This window comes from Theropithecus gelada, chromosome 7b (assembly GCF_003255815.1).
Source record: "Theropithecus gelada isolate Dixy chromosome 7b, Tgel_1.0, whole genome shotgun sequence".
Taxonomy (NCBI): domain Eukaryota; kingdom Metazoa; phylum Chordata; class Mammalia; order Primates; family Cercopithecidae; genus Theropithecus; species Theropithecus gelada.
Genome location: NC_037675.1, coordinates 76,943,115 through 76,962,255, shown reverse-complemented (window position 1 = coordinate 76,962,255; position 19,141 = coordinate 76,943,115). Strand labels below are relative to the sequence as shown.

The 19,141-nt window shown below is 44.1% G+C and overlaps 1 protein-coding gene and 1 pseudogene across 2 annotated transcripts in view; one reads left to right on the top strand and one right to left on the bottom strand.

Moving 5' to 3' along the window:
* FLVCR2 (feline leukemia virus subgroup C cellular receptor family member 2) overlaps positions 1–19,141 on the bottom strand; it is a 70,950-nt gene that overhangs the window by 47,527 nt on the left and 4,282 nt on the right. The window lies entirely within an intron of this gene.
* Positions 5,875–6,295, top strand: LOC112629305 (annotated as a pseudogene). The gene has a single exon (XR_003120570.1). The product of XR_003120570.1 is annotated as a 40S ribosomal protein S24 pseudogene (transcript).

The window sequence follows — 19,141 nt, the reverse complement described above, 5'->3', positions numbered from 1 at the left end:
AGTGATAGGAATATCTCATCATTTCCTAAGGGGCCCCTTTCCAAGACACCAATGTTTATGCTAATGAGGTGACGTAGTTAGCGCTCCTAGATAGCCTCAGGAGGGGGCTGCTCACCAGAAAGACCAGAGATTAGAACTTGGAAATGTACAGCTCCATCCCTTTACCCACTCCAGGGAGTTTATGCTAATGAGGCAACAAAGGTAGGCTCCTAGGTAGCCTCAGGAGGGGGCTGGTCACCAGAAAGATCATGGATTAGAACTTGGAAATGTACAATCCCATCCCCCTGCCCACTCCAGGGAAGGGAGGGGAGGGGACGGGAGGGGAGGGGGCTAGAGACTGCTGGATAAAATCTCTTGAACAGTAGAGTTTCAGAGAGCTTCTGGTTGGTGAGCACATCCAGGTGCTGAGAGGGTGGAAGGATAGGGCTTAGAAGCTCCACAACCCCCATCCCCATTTCCTGCCCTGTGCGTCTCTTCCATTTGGCTGTTCCTGAGTTGTATCCTTTATGATAAACGAGGAAATGTGAGTAAAGTGTATAATAAACTAGGAAATGCGAGTAAAGTGTTTTCCTGAGTTCTGTGAGCTGTTTTAGCAAATCAAACCTGAAGAGGAGTCATGGGAACCCCCAATTCACAGCTGGTTAGCCAGAAGTTTTTATACATTTCACTGCATATAACAACATATATGTATATATTTCGTTGTACCTAGATATACATGCAAACACTCATACACCACGTTTTATTTATTCATCTGGAAGCACAGACACTTGAGTTGGTTCCATGTTTTACCTATTGTGAATAATGCTGCTATAAACATGAGTATACAAATATCTGTTCAAGTTCCAGCTTTCAATTTTTTTACCTAGAAGTGGAATTGCTGGATCACACGGTAACTTTATTTTTAATTGTTTTGAGGTGCTTCCATGTTGTTTTCATAGCAGCTGCACCATTTTACATTCCCACCAGCAATGCAAAAGAGTTCCAATGTCTTCACATCCTTACCAACACTTTTGTTTTTAAATAAAAGCCATCCTAAATAGGTGTGAAGTGGTATCTGACAGTGGTTTTGATTTGTATTTCCCTAATGTCGAGCATCTTTTTAGGTGCTATGACCATTTGTACATTTGTTAGCTCATTTTTAAATTGGATTGTTTGTTTTTTTTGCGATTGAGTTGTAAGAGTTCTTTATACATTCTAGAAATTAATTCCTTATCAGATATATGATTTGCAAATATTTTCTCCCAAATATGGGTGACTTTTTTAGTCTGTTAATAGCATCTTTTGATGCATCAACATTTGACATTGATGTAGTTTAATGTTTTCTTTTCTTTTAGTACCTCTGCTTTTGGTATCAGATCCAAGTAATCTTTGCCAGAACTAACATTGTAAAGCATTTCCCCTGTTTCCATCTAAGAGTCTTATGGTTTTAGCTTTTATGTTTAAGTCTTTGATCCACTTTTGAGTTAATTTTTGTATATAGTATAATGATATTACTGGAAAGGGGTTCCAATACAGATCTCAATAGAGGTTTCTTGGATCTTACACAAGAAAGAATTTGGGGGAAGTCCATAAAGTGAAAGCAAGTTTATTAAGAAAGTAAAGGAATAAAGAATGGCTACTCCATAGGCAGAGCAGTGGCATGGACTGCTCAGCTGCTTATATTTATTGTTACTTCTTGATTATATGCTAAACAAGATGTGGATTATTCATGAATTTTCTGGGAAAGGGGCGGGCAAGTCCAGGAACTAAGGGTTTCTTTCCTTTTTAGGCCACATAGGGTAACTTCCTGATTTGCTACGGCATTTGTAAGCTGTCATGGTGCTGGTGGGAGTGTCTTTTAACAGGCTAATGCATTATAATTAGCGTATAATGAGCAGTGAGGATGACCAGAGGTCAGTTTCATCACCGTTTTCGCTTTCGTGGTTTTGGCTGGCCTCCTTACTGCATCCTTTTATCAGCAAGGTCTTTGTGACCCGTACCTTGTGCCAACCTCCTATCTCATCCTGTAACTTAGAATGCCTAACCTCCTGGGAATGCAGCCCAGCAGGTGTCACCCTCATTTTACCCAGCCCCTATTCAAGATAGAGTCGCTCTTGTTCAAACGTCTCTGACAACGCAAGGGTCTAATTTCATATGGTTATCCAGTTTTCCCAGCACCCCTTATTGAAAAGGCTGTCTTCTCCTCATTGAATGGTCTTGACACCCTTGTTGAAAATCATTTGACCATATACCCAAGGGTTGATATCTGGACTCTCTATTTCATTGGTCTATATACCTGTCTTTACGCCAAATACAACATTGTCTTCATTACTGTAGCTTTGTAGTAAGTTCTGAAATCAGAAAGTGTGAGATCTCCGATGCTGTTCTTCTTTTTTGAGTTTGTTGTGGCTATTCAGGGTTCCCTGAAATTCCATATGAATTTTAGGGTAAGGATTTTTCTATTTCTATGAAAACCATTACTGGGATTTTGACAGGGATTACATTAAATCTATATATCGCTTTAGGTAGCTTTGACATCTTAACATGAAGTCTTCCAATCCATAAACACAGGCAGTCTTTCCATTTATTTATATCTTATTTAATTTCTTTCAGCAACATTTTGTAGTTTCCAATACACTTGACTTTTATATCCTTGGTTTATTCCTAAGTATTTTATTTTTTAATGCTATTGTAAATTGAATTGTTTCTTAATTTTTTGGGAGGGGTGTTGTACATTGTCAGTGTATAAAAATGAAGTTGAGTTAAAGCAGGTTAAAATGTTGCAAATTCCATGTATTCATTTTGCAGAGGAGAACTGGGGACTGGATGCACAGCATGGGGGAGGAAATGGGGCAAAGCTGAGTTTAAAAGTCATGAAATTTCCTATGGCTTTGAATATGTCTTTTTCTTGGTTGGGTGGGCTTGGTTGCTGTAGATCTTTGACTTCCATAGCTTCTCAAAAGAAGTTATTTTAGCCACTTCCTAGTTAACATTTCTGTGGGAAAATGAGGGCCTGGAGCTTTCTAGTCCACCATCTTGCTGACATTCCTCTCCACTGCCTAAGTCTTAGACCCAAAGAGTATATCCCAAGGAGACAGTATGGAGCCAGAGTGGTCAGAGCAGAGCCAAGGCTGGGAGGTAACAAGAGACAGGTTAAATAGGAAAAGGCAGGGAGCGGAGGTCTGGAAATTGGAAACCGAAGACTTAGACTTAAGTCCGTGAAATTAACAAGCAACTGTAACAATGCCTGGCAAGGCAACAAAGCCAAGGCATGCCCTGAGTGATAGCTCATGCCTATAATCCCAGCCCTGTGGGAGGCAGAGGCAGGAGGATTGCTAGAGGCTAGGAGTTCAAGACTAGCCTGTGCAAAATAGTGAGACCCAGATTCTACAAAAAATAAAATAACTAGCCAGGCATGGTGGCACACACCTGTAGTTCCAGCTACTCTGTATGCTGAGGCAAGGATCACTTAAGCCCAGGAGTTCGAGGCTGCAGTGAGCTGAGATTATGCCACTGCATTCCAGCCTGAGCAACAGAGCAAGACTCTGTCTCTAAAGAAAAATCACTTTTCTAAAGAAAAATCATTTTCAAGATTAGGTTATAGAGAAAAAAATAAATAAAAAGCCAAGGCAGAAGCCAGGCCAGGCCAATCTGAGCTTCTTCCAGTGCACTGGATTGAATGTCAAAGAACCCAAAGGATGTGGAGCACATGCATGGTTTCAGCTCATATCCCATTAGGGCTCCTCAACTCCCCAACCCTAAGGTCTTCAGGAACTTTTTCAGTACCTTAGGCGAATCAAAATCATGAGCCCCAGCCCAGCCTCTGCCCTCAATTTGAAGGGTGAGTGGCCTAAGCTCCCACTACTTCCCACTGAACCCAACATACAGCAAACATATCATAAATCAATCCTGACCAGCTGGGTGCAGTGGCTTACACCTGTAATCCCAGCACTGTGGGAAGCCAAGGTGGGAGAATCATTTGAGGCCAGGAGTTCGAGACCAGCCTAGGCAACAAAGCAAGACCTCATCTCTACAAAAAAAGAAAAAGAAAAAAAAAAATCAGCCCTGAGAAGAATATGGCTCCAAGCAGGCAGTCTCTTCCCATGCATGCTGCTCTTTCCTCCTGGTGGTTTCAAAAAGTGTCTGATCATGAGCCTCATTTGGGAGGCCAGTTGAAGATATATAATGCTGGCTGGGTGTGGTGGCTCACGCGTGCAATCCCAGCACTTTGGGATGCTGAGACGGGCAGATCACCTGAGGTCACGAGTTCGAGACCAGCCTGGCCAACACAGTGAAACCCTATCCCTACTAAAACTACAAAAATTAGCCAGATGTGGTGGTGGGCACCTGTAATTCCAGTGACTCAGGAAGTTGAGGCATGAGAATCACTTGAACTTGGGAAGTGGAGGTTGCAGTGAGCCGAGATTGCCTCACTGCACTCCAGCCTTGGCGGCAGAGTGAGACTCTATCCCAAAAAAAAAAAAAAAAAAAAAATAGAATACCGATGCTGGGCCCCTCTCCTAGATAGTTTGGTTAAGAAAGTCTGTGTGGGGCCCCAGACCTCTGTATTTTCATTTAGCCCCATGGATGAGGCAAATCACCAACCACTTTTGGAAGTTCTGGGCTAATCCCCCAAGCTGAGACACTAGCCTCTGACATTGTTTCCACCTGCCCACATGTTGGTGAGAGTTTTTCGAGGAAGGAGAAAGCAGAACTGAAATTCAGTTCCATGCAACCTCTCCCAGAAGTCTCAAACTGGCTACTTCTTCTTTTCTTTTTTTTTTTTGAGATGGGTCTTGCACTGTAGTTCAGATTGGAGTGCAGTGGCATAATCGCAGCCCACTGCAGCCTCAATCTCCTGAGCTCAAGCAATCCTCCCACCTCAGCCTCCTGAGTAGCTAGGACTGCAGGTGAGCTCCACCAAGCCCAGCTAATTTCATATTTTCTGTGGAGACGGGGTCTCACTATGTTGCCCAGGTTGGTCTCAAACTCCTGGGCTCAAGCAGTCCTCCTGCCTCAGCCTCCCAAAGTGCTGGGATTACAGATATATGCCACCATGCCTGACCTTCAAACTGGCAATTTAATCTGATGCGGTTTTAAGACATAAAATACATTTTTAAAAAATGAAATGCATTAGTTACCAGTACTTAAAAAACAGATTTCATAAGCCAGATACAGAAGGACAAGTATGATTCCACTTTTACGAGGATCCTAGAATAGGCAAATGTATAGGAGCAGAAAGTAGAATAGAGGTAACCAGGGGATGTGGGGGGTGGGGGAGGCAAAGGAGGAGTTATTGCTTAATGAGTACAGAGGTTTTATTGACGATGACGAAAAAGTTTTGGGTATAAATAGTGGTAATGGTTACACAACATTGCAAATGCATTTAATGTCACTGAACTATACACTTATGAATGGTTAAAATGGTAAATATTATTTATAGTTTATCATGATTACAAAATACAGGTTTCACATAAAAATCTGGATTTCTGATTTCTCTTCAAAGAAAAAAAAAAAATGAAGATCTGACACCACTGAGTCACGCTTTGTATATATCAATGACTGGTAGGAGCTGAAGCAACTGCTGCCTTTAGGTAGGATCCACTGGGACCCCACCACACTCCAATATCACTTTCACTAGCCCTGCTTCAGCATTTATATGGCCTAGATGGCCCCCATAACCATTTCAGAGGGTGGTCCCAGACCTACTCCATCTACCTTCAGTTACTGCTAGCCTTGTTCTCTGCTCCCAGCCCTTGTCTACTCTCCTCCAATGCACAATAGGAGGCTAGAAAGTAGACAGTCATGCTTTTCCTCCCTGGCTGTCTGAGGATAGACCACCATCATGAACGGTACATAACTATTGGCACTAGAAAGTTCATGACCAGCTGACAACTTCAGAGGAAACAAATGGTCATTGATATCCTTCATCCCCGGAAGGCAACAGTTGCCTAAGATAGAAATTCGGGAAAAACTAGCCAAAATGTACAAGACCACACCAGATGTCATCTTTGTATTTGGATTCAAAACTCATTTTGATGGTGGCAAGACAACTGGCTTTGGCATGATTTATGATTCCCCAGATTATGCAAAGAAAAATGAACCCAAACATAGACTTGCAAGACATGGCCTGTATGAGAAGAAAAAGACCTCAAGAAAGCAGCGAGAGGAATGCAAGAACAGAATGAGGAAAGTCAGGGGGACTGCAAAGGCCAATGTTGGTGCTGGCAAAAAGCTGAAGGAGTAAAGGTGCTGCAATGGTGTTATCTGTGGCCATTGTGGATTTTTCATGAGAAGATTAATAAACTAAAAACTTTCATGTGAAAAAAACAAAAACAAACAAAAAGTAGACAGTCATGTGAGCAAGCACTCTGGTGCTGTCAATAGCTATAACAATCAATAGAAATGAACAAAAGGGTTTCCCTTCACCTCTGCAAACTTCCCTCAGACCTTGAAAGACCTCTGACATTATGAGATCCAAAATGACAACACTGGACTGCAACATACCCAAGTGGCCATGACTTTGGAACAAGACTAGGCTGACCACAGACTTTATGACTGTGACTCCCAAGTCAGCTTCAGAAATTCTCAGCCTCTCTGGGTGATACCATATGATCAGCCAGTCCAGCAAATACAACCTCCTCAAGGCTGGAGTCACTTTCTAGAGCTCTTCTTTATCTGCTAGGATCTGATTTCCACTGCTGAAATACTATCATTGTTCTAGACCTGGACTATCCAGCTGGTTATGTTTATCCAACTAGTTAACCTAGGGGCCATTGCTTACTGGGAAACGTGGCCATCTATAAGTATAAAATATACATCAGTTTCCAAAGACTTAGTAATGAATGTAAAATAGCACATTACTAACTTTATTATATTGATAACTTGTTGAAATGATATTTTGGGTACATTGGGCTAAATAAAGTATAATTCTACATATAACTACAGTTTGAATGTGTCCCCCAGAATCCATGTGTTAAAGACTTAATCCCCAGTGTAACAGTGTTGAGAGCTAGGGTCTTTAAGAGGTGATAATGTGGCTGGGTATGGTGGCTCATGCTTGTAAACCCAGCACTTTGGGAGGCGCAGGTGGGAGGATCGCTTGAGCCCAGAAGTTCAAGACCAGCCTGGACAACATAGCAAGACCCCATCTCTATCAAAAGTAAAAAATTAGCCAGGTGTGGTGGTGTGTGCCTATAGTTCCAACTACTCTGGAGCCTAAGCAAGGGGATCACTTGAGCCCAGGAGGTTGGGGCTGAGGTGAGCTGTGATCATGCTACTGTACTCCAAGCTGGTGACAGAGTGAGACCTTGTCTCTTAAAAAAAAAAAGAAAAAAAGAAAAAGAAAGGTGATAATGTGATTATTGCAGGAGTGAACTCATTATCGTGAGACTGGGTTTGTTACAAAAGTCAGTTTGTCCTCTCTCATTCTCTCTGACACCCATGTGATGGCTCCTGCCGTGTTATGATGCAGCAAGAGGGCCCTCACCAGATGCGGCCCCTCAATTGTGGGGTTCCCAGCCTCCAGAACCATAAGCCAAATTAATTTCTGTTCAATGTGTATTACCCAGTCTGTGATATTCTATGATAATAGCATAAAACTGACTAAGACAGAAAATTGACACCATGAAGTCGTCTGATGCCATAACAAATACCTGAAAATGTGGAAGTGGTTTTTGAACTGGAAAGGGGTAGAAGGTGGAAGAATTTGGAGGATCAGGAGAGAAAAGTCTGCCATGAATGGAGTATTAAGCGCAATTCTGGCAAGGGCTCAGATGAAGAAAGAACTTTAAGAAGAGCCTAAAGCTTCTCAGGGATTACAGAAGTGGTCCTAATCAGAATATTGGTAGAAATATAGACAGTTACAGACAGCAAAGACCATTCTGATGAGGTGTCAGATGGAAATGAGGAACAAGGTATTGGAAACTGGAGTAAAAGCCATTCTTGTTATCTACCGCAAAGAACTTGGCAGGATTGCGTCAGTGTCTTAGGAATTTGTGGAAGACAGAACTTAAGAGTGATGAAGTAGGATATCTGGTAAAAGAAATTTCTAAGCAAAACATTGAAGGAGCTGTATTGCAATTTTAAAGCACATGTAGTAAAACGTGAGAGGAGAGAAATGATTAAAAGATGAAATTTGTAACGAAAAAGAAAGCAGAGCAGAAAGATTTGGGAAATCTGAAGGCTAGCCATGTAGACTAAAAAGGTGTCCGTAGGAGAAAAACACCAAGCAATCATTTGCTAAAAACATTAGTACAGACAGAAGGCAACCAGGCCTATACATCAAGACAATGGGAGAAAAACCCTGAAGACATTTCAGAGACTGTCTAAGCAGGCTAGGGCCTTGAGGACAAGTGCTATGGTTTGGACATGATCTGAGTTTGTCCCCACTTAAACTTATGTTGAAATTTGATCCCCAGGGGGGTCGTGTTGGGAGGTGAGGCTTAGTGGGAGGTATTTGGATCATGGGGGAGGATCCCCCATGAGCTGATCTCATGGAAGCAGGTTCTCGCTCTCGCAAGACGAGATTAGTTCCTGCAGAAATAGATGAGTTCCCATGATAGTGGATTGTTTTAAAGCCAAGAGATCCTTTGGGTTTTGCCTCTTTGCATGTGTCCACTTGCCCTTTGACCTTCTCAGTCATGTTATAATGTAGCATGAAAGCTACAACCCCCTGCAGGCTGCAGGCATGCCCTTGAATGTCCCAGCCTACAGAACAGTGAGGTAAATAAACCTTTTCTTTATAAATGACCCAGTCTCCCAGTCTCAGGTATTCTGTTATAACAACACAAAATGATCTAAGACAGACAATTTGTACCAAGGAGTGGAGTAATCCGTAAAGATACATAAAAATGTAGAAGTAGCTTTGGAACTGGGTAATGGGCAGAAGTGGGAAGAGTTTGAAGAAATAGGCTAGAAAACACCTAAATTGCTGTGAACAGGCATTAAGAGTAATTTTGACGAGGGCTCAGAAAAAGACAAAAAGATGAGGGAACGTTTGGAACTTCTCAGAGATTGGTTAGATGGTTATGACCAAAATGCTGATAGAAACATGCACTGTAAAGGCCATTCTGATGAAGGAAAGTAGTGTGTATTTGGAAAGTAGAACAAAGGTCACCCATGTTACGCCATAGCAAAGAACCTGGCTGCATCACGTCCATGCCTTAGGGCTTTATGGAAGACCAAACTTACAAGTGATAACCCAGGGCATCTGGCAGAAGAAATTTCTTTTTTTTTTTTTTTTTCCTTTTTAAAGATGGAGTTTCACCATGTTGGCCAGGCTAGTCTTGAACTCTTGACCTCAGGTGATCTGCCCATCTTGGCCTCCCAAAATTCTGGGATTACAGGCATGAGCCACTGTGCCTGGCCTAGGCAGAAGAAATTTCTAAGCAGCAAAATGCTCAAGACACAATGTGGTTACTTTGACAGCTTACACACAGCAAAGGAGTGATCTAAAGGTGAAATGTGTAAGAAGCAGAGCATTAAAATTTAGAAAATTTGCAGCCTGGCCATGTGGTAGAGAATGAAAGAACATTTTCAGAAGAGGAATCTAAGGGTACAGCCAAGAGACCTTTTGCTAAAGAAATTAATTCTGATAGAAGGAAACCAGGTACTAACAGAACAATGGAAAAAAGGCCCTGAAAGTATTTCAAAGGTCTAAGGCCATTCCTCCTATCACAGACCCAGAGGCCTAGGAGGACAGAATGGTGGGATACCACTGCCCTGAGCCACCTCAAGATCCTTCACCTAGCTGCTCTGGCCAGGGCAGCCATGGCCCAATAGCCCCAGGTACAGCTTGGACCACTGCTCTGCAGAGTGCCAGCTGTGGGTCTTGGTGGCATCCATGTCCACATGGTACTATTGTGCATGCATGTGGAATTCAAGAGCGGTGGGCATGGCAGCTTCCACCTAGATTTCTGATGATATATCAAAAGCCTGGGAGCAGGCCCAGCACAGTGACTCATGTGGAGGCTGACGTGGGTGGATCACTTGAGTTCAGGAGTTCAAAAGCAGCCTGGGCAAAATGGCAAGACCTCATCTCAACAAAACAAAACAAAACAAACAAACAAACAAAATTAACCAGGTGCAGTGGTGCATGCCTATACTCCTAGCTATTTGGGAGGCTGAGGCTGGAAGATCGATTGAGCCTCAGAGGTCAAAGCTGCAGTGAGCTGTGATCACACCACTGCACTCCAGCCTGGGTGACAGAGTGAAACCCTTTGTCAAAAAAAAAAAAAAAAAAAAAAGGAAAAAAGAAAGCCTGGGAGCCTAGATAGAAACCTGCCATGGGGGAGAGCCACCACAGACAGCCTCTACTAAGGCAACGCCAAGCAGAAATGTGAGGCCAGAGCACAGGAGTCTTCTGCAAAGAGTCTTCACTAGGACAATGCCTAGTGGAGCTACAAGGGCAGGGCCACTGCAAGGACCCCAAAATGCTAGAATCACTGGTGGCATGTGACCTCAGCCTGGCTAAGCTTCAGGCATTTGATTCCAACCTGTGAGCACAGTCATCTGGGCTATGTCCAGCAAAGCCATGGGGAAAGGGATGCCTGAGGCATTGGGAACCCACTCCTGGCACCAGTGTGCCCAGGATGCAAAACATCAATCCAAAGGAGATTATTCTGGAGTTTTAAGATTTAAAGTCTGCTGGCCAGGGCTTGGTGTGGCTCATGCCTATAATCCAGGCACTCTGAGAGGCCAAGGTGGTAGGATCACTTGAGTGCAGGAGTTTGAGACCACTGTGGGCAACACGGCGAAACTCTATCTCTACAAAAAAAGACAAAAATTAGTTGGGTGTGGTGGCATGGCCTGTGGTCCCAGCTACTTGGGAGGCTGAGGTATGAGGATCACTTGTGCCCAGGTGGCAGAAATTGCAGTGAGCCAAGAACTCACCACAGCAGTCCAGCCTGGGTGAAAGAGCAAGACCCTATGTTTGAATGGTAATTTTACCCAATGCCTGTGCAACCATTGTATATTAGAAGTAAACAACTTGTTTTAGAGTTTATAAGCTCATACCTGGAAAGAATGTGCCTTGAGTTTCAGATGTAATTTTGGACTTTGGACTTTTGAGTTGATGCTGAAACAAGTATATTAGTCCATTCTCACATTGCTATGAAGAAATACTGGAGACTGGCTAATTGATAAAGAAAAGAGGTTTAATTTGCTCCCAGTTCTGCAGGCTGTATAGGAAGCATGATGCTGGCATCTGCTCGGGTTCTGGGAGGCCTCAGGAAACTTACAATCATGGCAGAAGGCAAAGGGGAAGCACACACATCACCTGGACAGAGTAGGAGCAAGAGAGAGACAGAGGGAGGAGGTCCTGCACTCTTTAAACAACCATATCTCATAAGAACTCACTATCACGAGAGTAGCGCCAAGGAGACAGTGCTAAACCATTCAGGAGAACTTTACTCCCATGAGCCAATCACCTCCCACCAGGCCCCACCTCCAATATTGGGGACTGCAATTCACATGAGATTTGGTGGGGACACAGACCCAAACCATATCAACAAGTTAAGACTCTTGGGACTATTGAGATTGAATGACTGTATTTTATATGTGAAAGGACATGAGTTTTGGAGGTTAACAGCAGAATACTATGGTTTGGATATGATTAGAGTCTATACCCATGAAAAGTCATGTTGAAATTTGATGCTCAATAGAGCAGTGTTGGGAGGTAGTGTCTGGTAGGAAGTGTTTGGGTCATGTGGGCAGATCTCTCATGAATGGCTTGGTACTGACCTCACAGTAGTGAGTTGTCACTCTCATGAAACTAGATTGTTCTCAAGGGAATGGATTAGTTCCTAAGAGAGTGGGTTGTTATAAAGCTAGGATGTCTCTAGGTTGTAACTCTTCACGTGCACATCCACTTCCCCTTTGACCTTCTCTGCATGTTAGGACACAGCACAGAAGCTCTTGCCAGAAGCCAGGGCCATGCCCTTGAACTTTTCATTTTGCAGAACCATGAGCTGAATAAATCTCTTTTCTTAATTACTCAGTCTCAGGCATTATTATGGCAACACAAAATCGACTAAGACAGCAAAGTTTCCAAATAGTCACCATGGGACCTCAGCATTCACCATCCAGAACTGCCTCGGAACTCTGCTCCCTGCATTCTGGCACAGCATTCCTTGGCTACCCCAGCCATGGCTCACGTGGTCCCAGGTGTGGCTTGATCTACTTCTCTAGAAAGTATAAACTATAAACTTTGGCGGCATCCGCATGGTGCTAATCTGCAGGCGCATATAATGCAAGAGCTATGGGGCCATGGTGGCTTCCATCTAGATTTCAGAGAATGTCATGAACAGCTTGGGGGCTCAGGCAGAGACTTGTTTTAGGGGCACAGCCACTGCAGAGAGCCCCCACAAGGGTAATGCCTAGTGGAGCCATGGAAATGTGGCTACACCAAGACTCCAGAACTGTAGAGCTACCAGTGTGCAACACTGGACTGAGAGAGTTGCAGGCATGAGACTCCAACTGTGAGAGCTGCTGGGTGGACTGAGTCCAGCAAAGCTGTTAGGGCAGGGCTGCCTGAGGCCTTGGGGGCCCAGTCTCTTCCCCAGTGTGCCCTTTGACATAAAGTCAAAGAAGACTATTCTCTAGCTTTAAGGCGTAATGTTGTTTTCCCTGTTGAGTTTTGGATTTACTTGGGACCAGTTACCCTTTTCTTCTTGCCTATTTCTCCTTTTTGGTATGTGTGAATGTTTATCCTATCCCTGTCCCACCATTGTATTTTGGAAGCATATAACTTATTAGTTTTGGGGAGGTGTTTTTGAAACAGGGTCTCTCTCTCTCTGTCACCCAGGCTGGAGTGCAGTGGCATGTTCACACGGTTCACCGTAGTCTTGACCTCCTGGGCTCAAGCAATCCTTGTACCTCAGCCTCCCGTGTGGCTCAGACTGCAGGCATGTGCAACCATGCACAGCTTCTTTTTTTAAAAAAATGTTGTCCCGACTGGCTCTTGTTAATTTCACAGGTGCAGAGGTGGAGAGGAATTTGTCTCATTATGAACTGTGCCTTGAGTCTCCCTCATATGTGATTTAGGTGAGACTCTAGAATTTGGGCAGTTGAGTTGATTCTGGAACAAATTCAGACTTTCAGGGCTATTTAGATAGAATGAATGTGTTTTGTCCATGAGAACGACATAAAATTCTGGGGGCCAAGGAGAGAATACTACGGTTTGAATGTGTCCCTTAAAGTTCATGTGTTGGGGGACCAGGTGCAATGGCTTACGCCTGTAATCCAAGCACTTTGGGAGGCCGAGGCAGGGGGATCAGTTGAGGTCAGGAGTTCAAGACCATCCTGGCCAACATGGTGAAACCCTATCTCTCCTAAAAATACAAAAATTATCTGGGCATGGTGACAGATGCCTGTAATCCCAGCTACTCTGGAGGCTGAGGCAGAATTGCTTAAATCCAGGAAGCAGAGGTTGCAGTGAGCCAAGATCCTGTCTGTGAACTCCAGCCTGGGTGGATAGAATGAGACTCTATCTCAAAACAAAAACAATAACAACAGCAAAAGTTCATGTGTTGGAAACCTAACTCCCAATGTAACGCTACTGAGACATGAAACCTTCAAGAGGTCACGAAGGCTCTACCTTCATGAATGGATCAGTGTCATTAGAATGAGGGTGGGTTTGTCATAAAAGTCAGTTTGGCCCTCTGTTTTACTTTCTTAAACATGAGATGCCATCCACCATGTTATGACGCAGCAAGAAGGCCATCACCAGATGCTGGTCACTTGGCCTTGGACTGCCCAGCCTCTCAAACTGTAAGCTAAATAAATTTCTGGTCATTACAAATTACCCAGTCTGTGGTATTCTGTGACAGCAGCATAAAACAAATTAAGGCATTTACTGAAACCAATTTCACCTTTTCTTTTTACTTAAAACAGATTTACATCTTTAATGTGGCTACTAGAAAACGTAGTTACATGTGACTTGCATTTGTGGTCTGTGTCATATTTCTATCGGACAGTGCTATTTTAGACAGACAGCTGTGGTTCTATAGAACTGGTTCTGTAAAGTGGCTGTACTCACTTCTAAAAGTAAACTGATTCTCTCCTATTCTATTTCTAGATTGCACTGTGCTATGAGCTACCCAAAGGTCCTGGCGAAGTCCCCTCACAATCTCCATCCTATAGGACTCTCACCTGGGTTAGGACTGACCTCGAATATCTTTTTTAGATCTACATCTGTCTCATCCAGTACCACCAAGGAAACAAGGTTTTCTTTTGACCCTTGCACGATAACAGTGTGTGCATATCACTTAAAAGCCCACACAGCTCCTTTTCCAGTGAAACAATGCTACAAGTGTTGCTAAAAATTCCAGGCTGTTACTAACTGGGGGCAACTGGTCAGAGCATACCAAGAAAAGGGAAGGGCCTCAGTTGTATTCTCCAGGTTCATCTTCCCTCTCTCACCCCAGCTCTGGATTCGCTGGTTTCTTCCTGCTAGAGACTCCACCCTCACCTTCTTGACAATACAATGGCTGTGCTAGGTTAGAAGAGGCAGTATCAGCCCTCTAGCAGCAACTTCAAAAAAGTAGGCAAGTGCTAAGCCCTCATGCTGTACACAAAACTGCTGGAAACTATCACCAATAACCCTGAAGACACAGGGAAAAATTAAATCCTCAGAATCTGCCTTTTCTTTCTTTCTTTCTTTCTTTTTTTTTAACATATATGCTTGATCCACAAGAAATACTGACCTACTGCGAGTGGCTTTGAAGGTGGAACTAGGTTTAAATTTCTTTTTTACTATTCAGTAGCTATAGGACTCTGGATAAAGTTGCAAGATTTATCTGGATCTCAGTTCCCTCTCCTGCAACAATGGGGACAATTTCACCTACCTCACAGAGTTGTTGAAAGGATTAAGTTAAATAATGGATGAAAAAGTACCTTGCATAATAGTAGGTGTTTAATAGATATTAGCTTCCTCTACCTTCTTCACCCTTTCCCATAGCAATTAGGTAAAGAAAATGCTAAAAACCCCAAGGAGAACTGAAAATAAATCCTCTATGCTATGATCTGCTTAGTTGTTGTGTGTTTGTTTGTTTTTTAATATAATTTGAATCTTGACTCCTGGTACAATTTTTTAAAACCTGGTATAGTATCTCTTCGAAGGCAAGGATTATCTTTGCAGCCCTAGCACAGTCTTGCAAAAGCTAGATAAATGCTTGTTGAAAGGAAGAATGTTGGATTTTATGCAAGCAGAAGGTAGTACTCCTGTGGAGTATGTAAGAAGCATTTGAAGAGAGAGGTCAGAATTACCAGAGTATAAGGGTTATGGTGATCTGTGTGGTCAGGGTCAAAGTGAGGTGACTACCTTCCCGGTAGTAAGGATGAACAGAGGGAAATTTGCCTTTAGAGAAGTTTTGTAAAGTTTCTGTTTGAAATGAAAAATTTCCAAATGAAAGGTTACATTTTCTAAATGAAATTAGGAGAAAATAGTCCAATGAGAAGAACTGGGATTTGTCAGACAAGCTAAGCCATCATATCCCCTGTGACCTGCAGGTATACGTCCAGATCGCCTAAAGCAACTGAAGATCCACAAAAGTGAAAATAGCCTTAACTGATGACATTCCGCTATTGTAATTTGTTTCTGCCCCACCCTAACTGATCCATGTACTTTGTAATCTCCCCCACCCTTAAGAAGGTTCTTTGTAATTCTTCCCAACCTTGAGAATGTACTTTGTGAGATCCACCCTCTGTCCGCAAACCGCTGCTCCTAACTCCACCGCCTATCCTATAAGAACTAATGATAATCCACCACCCTTTGCTGGCTCCTTTTTCGGACTCAGCCCGCCTGCACCCAGGTGAAATAAACAGCCTTGTTGCTCACACAAAGCCTGTTCGGTGGTCTCTTCACACGGACGCGTGAAACATTTGGTGCCAAAGACCCAGGTCAGAGGGACTCCTTCAGGAGACCAGTTCCCTGTCCTCACCCTCACTCCATGAAGAGATCCACCTACAACCTCGGGTCCTCAGACCAACCAGCCCAAGGAGCATCTCACCAATTTCAAATCGGGTAAGCGGTCTTTTCACTCTCTTCTCCAGCCTCTCTGGCTACCCTTCAATCTCCCTGTCCTTCCAATTCTAGTTCTTTTTCCTCTCTACTAGAGACCAAGGAGACACATTTTATCCGTGGACCCAAAACTCCGGCGCCGGTCACGGACTCGGGAAGACAGCCTTCCCTTGGTGTTTAATCATTGCGGGGACGCGGGGACGCCTGCCTGATTATTCACCCACACTTCATTGGTGTCTGATCTCCGCGGGGACGCCTGCTTTGGTCATTCACCCACATTCCCTTGGTAGCAAGTCAATTGCGGGGACTCCTGCTTTGGCTGCTCACCCACATTGCAGCCCAGGGCTGCTCCCACCCCCTTCTCCGTGTTTCTACCCTTCTCTTTAAGCTTGCCTCCTTCACTATGGGCAACCTTCCACCCTCCATTCCTCCTTCTTCTCCCTTAGCCTGTGTACTCAAGAACTTAAAACCTCTTCAACTCACATCTGACCTAAAACTTAAGCGCCTGATTTTCTTCTGCAACACCGCTTGGCCCCAATACAAACTCGACAGTAGTTCCAAGTGACCAGAGAATGGCACTTTCGATTTGTCTATCCTACAAGATCTGGATAATTTTTGTCTAAAAAATGGGCAAATGGTCTGAGGTGCCTGATGTCCAGGCATTCTTTTACACATTGGTCCCTCCCTAATCTCTGCTCGTAATGTGACTCGTCCCAAATCTTTCTTCTTTCTCTCCTGTCTGTTCCTTCAGTCTCCACCCCAAGCTCTGAGTTATTTGAATCCTTCTTTTCTACGGACTCATCTGACCTGTCCCCTTCTTCCCAGGCTGCTTCTCACCAGGCCGAGCCAGGTCCCAATTCTTCCTCAGCCTCTGCTCCCCCACCCTATAATCTTTCTATCACCTCTGCTCCTCACACCTGGTCTGGCTTACAGTTTTGTTTCGCGACTAGCCCTCCCCCATCTGCCCAACTATTTCCTCTTAGAGAGGTGGCTGGAGCTAAAGGCATAGTCAGGGTCCATGTGCCTTTTTCTCTATCAGACCTCTCACAAATCAGCCAGCATTTAGGCTCTTTCTCATCAGACCCCACTAAATATATACAGGAATTCTGATATCTAACTCTGTCCTACAATTTAACCTGGAGTGACTTAAATGTAATCCTCACTGCTATCCTCTGCCCAGATGAACGGGAAAGAGTTTTTTCTCTAGCCCAGTCTCACACTGATAACCGCCGGCTTCATGAGCCAGACCTCCAGGAGGGCATTAAAGCAGTTCCCCAATGGAACTATCAGGCAGATTCCCCAGGTATAGCTAGGCGAGATTACATGGTTTCCTGCCTAGTTGAAGGGCTTAAAAACGCAGCTTACAAAGCTGTTAATTATGACAAACTGAAAGAAACTACCCAAGGTAAAGACAAAAACCCAGCCCCATTCATGGCCCGCTTAGCAGCAACCCTTAGACGCTTTACTGCCCTAGACTCAGAGGGGCCAGGAGGCCGCCTTATTCTTAATATGCATTTTATCAGCCAGTCAGCTCCTGACATTAGAAAAAAGCTTCAAAAATTGGAATCTAGTCCTCAAACTCCACAACAGGAATTAATCAACCTCACCTTCAAGGTGTACAATAATAGAGAGGAGGTAGCCAGACAGCAACGCATTTCTGAGTTACAGCTACTTGCCTCCACTGTAAGACAACCCACAACCACATCTCCAGCATACAAGAACTTCAGAACATCTAAGCCACAGCTCCCAGGGGCTCCTTCAAAACATCCTCATGGACCTTGCTTCAAATGCCAGAAGTCTGGCCACTGGGCCTCAGAATGCTGTCAGCCCTGGATTCCTCCTAAGCCACGGCCTGTCTGTGCGGGCCCCCACTGGAGGTCAGACTGTCTGACTCACATCACCGCTGCTCCTAAAGCCCCTGGAGCCCAAACCCAATGTTCTTTGGCCGACTCCTTCCCAGATTTACTCGGCTTAGCAGCTGAAGACTGACGCTGCCCAATCGCCTCAGAAGCCCCCTGGACCATCACAGACACTGAGCTTCAGGTAACTCTTACAGTGGAGGGTAAGTCCGTCCCCTTCTTAATCAATACCAAGCCTACCAACTCCACATTACCTTCTTTTCAAGGGCCTGTTTCCTTTGCCTTTGTAACTGTTGTGGGTATTGACGGCCAGGCTTCTAAACCTCTTAAAACTCCCCAACTCTGGTGCCAACTTGGACAACATTCTTTTATGCACTCCTTTTTAGTTATCCCCACCTGCCCAGCTCCCTTATTAGGTCAAGGCATTTTCACTAAATTATCTGCTTCCCTGACTATTCCTAGGCTACAGCCACACCTCATTCCCGCCCTTTTACCCAGTTCAAAACCTCCTTCGTGTCCTCCTCTCGGATCCCTCCACCTTAACCCACAAGTATGGGATTCCTCTACTCTCTCCCTGGCAACCAATCACACGCCCATTACTATCTCATTAAAACCTAATCACTTTTACCCCGCTCAATGCCAGTATCCCATCCCACAGCATGCTTTAAAAGGATTAAAGCCTGTTATCACTCGCTTGTACCAGCATGGCCTTTTAAAGTCTATAAACTCTCCTTAAAATTCCCCCATTTTACCTGTCCAAAAACTGGACAAGCCTTACAGGTTTGTTCAGGATCTGCACCTTATCAACCAAATTGTCTGGGCTATCCACACTGTGGTGCCAAAGCCATAGACTCTCCTATCCTCACTGCCTCCCTCCACAACCCCTCCATAACCCATTATTCTGTTCTGGATCTCAAACATGCTTCCTTTACTATTCCTTTGCACCCTTCATCCCAACCTGTCTTCGCTTTCACTTGGACTGACCCTGACACCCATCAGCCTCAGTAACTTACCTGGTCTGTACTGCCGCAAGGCTTCAGAGACAGCCCCCATTACTTCAGTCAAGCCCAAATTTCTTCCTCATCCGTTACCTATCTCGGCATAATTCTTCATGAAAACAATGTGCTCTTCCTGCTGATCGTGTCTGGCTAATCTCCCAAACCCCAACCCTTCTACAAAACAACAACTTCTTTCCTTCCTAGGCATGGTTTTGTACTTCTGCCTTTGGATACCTAGTTACCACCCTGATTAAACCGTTATATAAACTCACAAAAGCAAATCT